Below are 7,889 nucleotides of genomic sequence, written 5' to 3' on the forward strand. Positions count from 1 at the left end.
GGACCTATACACAACATGACACTTCCACAAGTATGGTTGGCCTAATAATACATCATAAACTTCAAGAGGAGAAACATCACACAGTACCCCATCTATGAAGGGCTTGATGTTGTAGGGCAAGTGACACTATTGGTTGACACAAAGATCTCCCATAATTGGGCTCCCACAAGGTGAGGAACTTGGTCGAATGTGCCATTTTTGCAGCAAGTCCTAGATCTACCGCTTGATTTCTTTATTTTCTAGAATAGAGCGGTGGTATATCGACCCATTAGGTAGAGGTGCTTCGAGGGTCATATCGATCGAATTCTTGAGATGACACTACAAAGGTACCCTTATGGTTGAGGAGAAGATGTCCCTATATTCTTCCATGACCTTATCCACATAATTTTACTGCATGGAGGAACCCTTCTTAGGGGACATGGATGTGACCAAGATCTTCCCCTTATTTTCAGAGTGAATAAAAAACAAAACAAATTTCCTAGTCTGGGAGATGATCTTGCTGCATTTCTTACCAAAGATCAAAGAAATGGTGGTAGGAGAAGCTACCTCTAGTATCTTGTATAGCATATTGTCCAAAGTGATAAAAATAGTGTGGGGTATGGACTTATACACAATATGATGCTTCCACTAATATGGTTGGCCTAATAATACATCAAAAACTTCAAGAGGAGCAACATCACATAGTACCTCATCCATGAAGGGCTTAATGTTATAGGGCAGGTGACAATATTGGTTGACATGGAGATCTCGCCTTTGGTGGAGCCATCTGATGGTGTATGAATTTGGATGTGGTGTTGTCGAAAGGCTGAAATTTTTCAGAAACTCAATTGAGATGAGATTCTTTTGGCCCCTACTATCAATAATGAACTGCAGCAAATAACCCTTCACCCGCATTTGTGAGTGGAAGAGACACTCCCCCTCCTCTAGATCTTTGGGCTTAATATTCGAGACCTTGGTAGTGGCAATGGTGGCGTCAGGGTCTGCATCGATAATATTATTTCCCTTATCAGTTCCCTTATTGGATTATGACTTAGTGTCAAAACATGATTTTGACTCTGAAGCTTTTAACTCAGCCACCATTGACTATTTGGTTCAACACTAATTTGTGTTATGAGTGGGGCTCTTAGGAAACTCACACCACTTTCCTGTGTCCTTCTTCGTCTTCGTGGAGTTATTCTTTTCTTTTGGCTTTGATAGGTTGTCCTAGGTCACCCCACCTTGGCTCTTTCCTCTGTTATGTGGTTTGGGGGTTCCTTTTCCTTGCTTTGGATTCGCAGATCCAGAGTCCTGCCTTTTTTGTTTAAATTTATGCTTGATTTTGACGACATATCGATATGAAATGGAAAGAGATTACATGTCCAGGAACTCCATCTCATCTTAGATGTATTTGTGCAATCAATCGTAGTACTTGAGTACCAGATGTTGCTCGAAATACCCAAAATCATGCGAAGGGTATGATAAATATTTGTGAACTATGGCACATCTCGGTCCCTTCCCAGTCACAATGTTTTCCATTTTATGCACTTATCTTCACAGCTCTAGGAAGGATAATATTCTTCCTTGAATACATCTTGAAAATAATTCCAAGTGGGTGCGGCTGAAAATGGGGACGTTTTTTTCTCGTCCCTTTGCTTAGAGTAGGTTTCCCACTAATCCTTGACATGAGGGGCAACCTTGAGGAGTGTAAAAGTAATATTTTCCCTATTAGAAAAATAATGGACCAAAAAAATATCCTTCTAGCAGATTCAACCATTTATCTACAACATCTGCATCTATATGTCCTTCAAATATAGGAATGTCAAAGTTAACTTGTACCTTAAAGGGGGTGGCACCTCCTAAGTGGCTAGAAAATGAGGATGATTTACCTACTGATACCTACCAAAGGATTTGGGAAAAGTTATCCATCATCTCGTTCCTTTGTCGCTTGAGGGCTTATCCAAGTAACATTTTGCAAGGATCTCATGCTCCCTCATCTTTCTTTCCTTTCGTCATGGGAGGTCATTAGGGTCGGCGAGGCTAGTCCTGTAAAGGTTCAACCAGTTCAAGTCTTAACTCCTTATACCTTGACCTCGTTGGGGACAAGCACAAAAAATAAAGAAAGAGAAGACCACTCTGATATCACTGATCCATATTTATGTAGGAACATAATGAAATACAAAATCAAACAGAAACACAAAGCTATAGTGAAAACGAAACTTCAATTCATTAATAGTAAATACTGAAAATTGTTTACATTCAGAATGGAAATAAACTAGCTTGGGATATGGTAGCTTATCCCTTAGAAGAGACGTGAGGGCTAAATGCCTTCTGAATTATGTTACATTGAGGCTCGAGGGAATTTTTATTATTGAGAAAAAAGGGAAAACCCTAAACATCTAAAAACCTAAACCTAGGCGATGAAACACCAAAACTTTGTGGGCCCTGTTATGGATAGTTGATACATCAACTTCTCAGGGTCATAACTTTGGCACATGATCTCTATTTCATGCATATAATACCTCGTTAAAAAGATCTATTTGAGGACTACAACTTTTGACTAAAAACTCCTACCATAAATTATGAGATAGATTGTTAAAAAAAAACACCATTTAGCACATCAAAATGGCTTCAGAAGTTCAAGACTCGAAAAAATACCAAAAATAATCCCCCTCCGCCTCCCCTACTGAATTCATTGCATTTTCGCCTCTATCTCTTCCTCCACCACTGCCCGCTGCTTTTAGCAATTGTCCTTCGTCACCCGTTGTCACTGCCAATTGTCCACTAGCCCTTGGAAATGGAAAGGGAGGCCCTCCAAGACCCTAAAAAATTCATCTACTCTCTCAAATATTTCAACAATGGTTTCTTCAATCCATAAGGAGCTATGTTAGCTTTGAGAATAACTCAACAATGTGTTGTCCATAATATATTAAAGATCAATAGAATGACCGAAAATTGAAGATTCAACTTGTCTAGACCATTCTTTCAAAAACTTTACGCTTAAATTGGCTAAATTTTCACATCTACCATCATTGTTACAGATACTTTATAGTTTCACATATTTCAACTTGCCACAATTATGTACCTGTGAGATACATTCTGTTGATTTTTTCAAAATACTCTCTAGTTAAAAATGCTTTACTTTAAAACTAAATTTCATTATCTTTGTTCCCTTCCTCGCAGTTCTCTCCTAATTTATTGTCACAACACAAAATTCCAAAGGAGCACTTCCAACTCGTAAAGCTTTACTCTAACCAAAAAACTATATCAATATTATGTCCTATCACATAAAACAAAAAGTTTATTTATATGTTTTCAATGACCACTCTAGCATGTTTTAATAACCTGAATTGAATTTTATATTTATCATATCTATTTTTATTTTTGTTTTGCATCAACATAAAAACCCCAAATTTACACTTTTTAAAATGAGAAAGAAATTTAACACGCACTTATAATTGATTTAAAAAGCTTTTAATTTATTTAATATTGTTTATTACTTATCATCATATAAATTTATGATTTATGTTTTTTTTAATTAATTTTATTTATATATATAAAATAAAATTAACTAAATAATAAATTTAAAAAACAATATAATTTTTATAAAAAATTATAATTAATTAAATAAATTTAAAATTATAATATACATAATTTCATATAGTTGTTTTAGATATAAAAATTTACAAATAAGAAAATAATTTAAAAGATATATCAGCCCCCTGAACATGCATCATTCTACATCTACCCCTTAAAATTAGAAAATAGAAAATTAATTCAAAAATTCCAAAATAGTAAATCAACCTAATAATAAAAAATAAAAATAAAACATTTGGCGCATAAACAAACATGTACAATTATTCGATAAAGAAACATGTACAATTGATTCATTTCAATTTAATATGACTAACTCTATTAAGAATTAGTCTAAAGTAAAGATGATTTTTTTTACTAAAAATAAATTGAATTAAAAAGATTAAGTTTAAAAAAAATTAAAATTATGATAATTTTTTAATTAATTTGGAATATATAGGAAAAAAAAAACATATATGTAAATTTTAAAATTTAATACTATGTTTTAAAAAATTATTATATCCACTTTTTTATATTTGAAATATAAAGGAGATTGAAGATAAATTTATTTATTTTTAATAAATTATTTATATAATTTTAATAAATATAGTTTTAATAAATTATTTATATAATTGTAATAAATGTACTTACACCCTTACCATAGGTGCCAATGGAGGATCATCAGAATGAAAAGACCGCCCTATGTGAAATTCAACGCCAACTAGACTGACATGCGTGATCCCTAGTGCTAACGTACAATGATATTAATTATCAAAAAGTGCAAGCCATCCCCACTCTCGTCGACAAGCACATCAATAATCCTTGCTTCATGGGAAGCTATCATTATACGATTAGCCTACTTTGGATCATCCCATGGAAGTTTAATGTAGGCACATGTGCAAGAGATTTACAAAGAAATATCCACATGGAGCTTGGTGAGGTAATTCTGTTGGTGAAGGATATGGTGGTCATCTGCAAACACGTTAGTGATAAAAGTTGTTCTCTAGCAATCTGACTCAGCACTGACTCTAGGCGTACTATTTTTCTCTCCTATCTGCAGAACTGGTCTAGCAGTCTACTGGTCATGGGGTTTGCAGAGGTTACCATACTTCATGTGGTCTCCATGGGAGACAGACCCCTCCCTGTGACTTTCTTTGTACACTCAACGTCTCTGGCCTATGACAGGAGTGATAACAATTGGCAAAATTCATTGAATGGCTGGAATTCTCACAATTCATTGTACCTCTCTTGCACACTCATGGCTGGAACTAGTGACACTCCCATACATGGTGAAAGTGATATAATGCCAAAGGTATTCCCTCGACTGGTTCATAACCCTCCACTAGTTCAACACCCTCATCACTCTGAGGTGAATTGGAGTAACGATGTAGAGAGGTGGCACTTTAGACCAACAGAGATGGGACACCACCTCATGTCCACTATCCAATATCGGCACTTGGGCCTTGATCCGATTTAGAATATTAGTTTGGAGTGCTAAAATCTTCCTCAAACTATAAACAAAATTCTTTCATTGTGTTTAAGGATTCATCAATTTTTTCAAGTGAAATGAAGAGTTTTTATGTTAATTTTATGAGCAATTTAACATAAATCAAAATCTGAACAACATCATAAACATGTACAGAATATCATCAAAAACACATTACAACAAGCACATGATAAAGGAGTTCACCCCTCCTAGGCTACATCTCCTTGGTCCATCTTCCAATGGCTTGGGCCTCTCTATTATGCTCAAAAGTGTAAAAATCTGTGTTTCCAAAGCTCAAATTTTTTTGAAACCTACTCTAATCATTCCAAAATGTCCAAAAATGGCCATCTAGCCTCTTTTCTCCATCCAATTTGGTGAAAAGCTGAAGAAGTTATGACTTCTCCTAGTTCTCCCACTATTCGTGTTGGCACGAAAGATTCATCAAGGGGGAAATACCCTGGGTTCAAGTGCGGAGAACCAACAATGGTTCGTTGTAGTCTAGGACAACGCTGACATTTTCACCTTACCCAAGGGGTAAGGAGTCTCACCCGAGGTCTGTTGTGACCAGAAATAAGAAGGGTTCGTCATGGAGTTAAGGGAGCACCAACTAAAGCAACAACCGATAACAGATATATAACATTACCCACATAGTAGAGATAACAACATACCATCTAATACAAAAAAACTACTAAATGCATGAATCTTACAGGACATTTCAAAATTTTGAATGGGTCATCACATCATGTATACTTATACACATTATACTCTGCAACCAGTTTGGACTTTCCTTTCTATTAATTCAACTGTAAAATAGTACAATACATCTCAGCATTCGCTGCAAGTAATAATAGGTGGTTATAGACTCACGGGCTCGTCCTCTATCTCAAAGGTCCTGCTCCACTAAGCTTCTGCATTTTGGTGCCAGCCTGCCGCAACTAGCTATCATCACCGCAATGCCAATTTCCGCAGCCTCACTGACCAATCCCTCTTCCTTACTAGCCCTCTCCTTTTATATTTCTCCCTGCCACCGAGACTGCCAATTCCTGCTCAACTGTTCTTTCCCTCTGCTGCTCCTCCTCCTTCCTATCCACTCGGCTACCTTTGTCTTCCGCTGCCACCTTGTCGCAACTACTTGTTCCTGCCTTGCTGTCCAGTAGTCGACTCCCCCGCAAGCTAACCGTTGCTACCACCATTTCCTCCTCGTTCTTTGGTCAACCAAAATTTATCAAAACCTTTACAGAATTAAAATGAAGGCCCCGACCACAATTCTTTGACTCGTCCCAAGTCAATTCATTTTGGCCTTGGTCAACCCTGCCAATATTTCCATGGGTTCTTTGGTTGGTGGTTGCATTGGTTCTGTTGACTGCTGGGCTGGTGCTTCTTTCGCTTTAGCCAATGCTCGCAAGGTGGTATCTATTCCCACTGCACTTTCCTCCTTACAGGTTCCCCTATTCCAAACAAAGGCTCCAACTACAGAACAGTTGTCGTGGTTTGCTACCTAAATTCTCCATACTTTTAAATGGAAGTTTCCCATCTGGAAAGGATTTTGTCAGCGCGTTGAGTGAATTCTTCAACTGAATTTGATCATCTTCTTTTTTTTCTACTAACTCTTCCTTAATTTGATCAACTTGGGCCTAAATTGCGTCGATATAGTCGTTGATCTGCTGCAGGTGGGCGAGGTCTGTGCAATCCTTTGCACTTGCGAATAATGTTTGTATTCACTTTCTCATTGGGTAGACCAAGTGGTTTTTCATTGCTAGGCTTCCTGGTCAATCATGGACTCTGGTCATCAAGGCGCATCCGTCTGCAAGGGCATCAGTTAATGCTTTCTTCTTTGCTTCCACTTCAGTGATTTTATTCTCGACAATCCTCGCATATATTGATGCAGGAGCATGAAGCTTGAAGACAAAAGGCTTCGAATTTATTCCAAAAATACAAAAAAAGTTTACAAGCAAAGGAGTGGGATCCTTTAGCTATCAATTTACAAAGTTCTCTAGATAGGATTTGAGCTAGGAATTAGGGATTAAGTGATTTTATAATTAATTCAAGTTGTTTAGATTCAGTTGAGATTCTCGAGGAGAATATCAATCAGATTAGATATTGTCTAAGATTAGGCAGATTCGATCCATTGATTAGGGATTTGATTGTTAGAACGAAGTGGTATTTATGTAAGTTTTGAATGATTGTAAAAGGATTTTTGACTGATTTGGCTTGATTAGGCCATATAACATTAAGTTACAGAAACTGTATCTCTATGTATTTGAGTTTAATTGGTCAATCCCGGAGGCGTTTTATTCCTTCGAAATATCTCTAAGTTCTGTTGATTTCCTGTTTGGCTGTTGAATTAGAGTATGTAAAATCTATGTTATATCGCCAATATTGTATTTTTCACGTTTTGAAATAATTTGGTTATGATTAAAAACATCAGAGAATATGGTTTGGGACAAGTTAAATGTAGTGGAGGTGTTAAGTTTAGCAGAACAGAGAAAGAAAACCTGACAAAATCGCGTTAACCCAAAGGAGTCTAGAACTGTTTGATCTACATATCCATAGATCTAATGGTCATCGCGCATCAATAAGCTCGTGCATTAGTAAAGGAAGAAAGGCAGTTTTATATGTGAAGTTGTTTATCGGGTGGAGGAAAAGTGGTAGGCGGTCTTTTGAAATTCCAAGCAATTCCATTTATCGAGCGACACGTAGCACTCAGGTGGAGAGAGAAAACCACTTTATCGGGTGGATAAACATTGAGCAAGATCTTCGTCCGATATCGCTGTTAACCATTGGATCAAATGTGTTTTGATCAACGGTGGAGGACCGTCGGTTAGTTTTGTCAATTGGGTGAACCTATAATTGT

Source organism: Pinus tabuliformis, chromosome 6 (genome assembly GCF_031772625.1).
Source record: "Pinus tabuliformis cultivar Carrire ecotype Pingquan chromosome 6, CPIR1, whole genome shotgun sequence".
NCBI lineage: Eukaryota > Viridiplantae > Streptophyta > Pinopsida > Pinales > Pinaceae > Pinus > Pinus tabuliformis.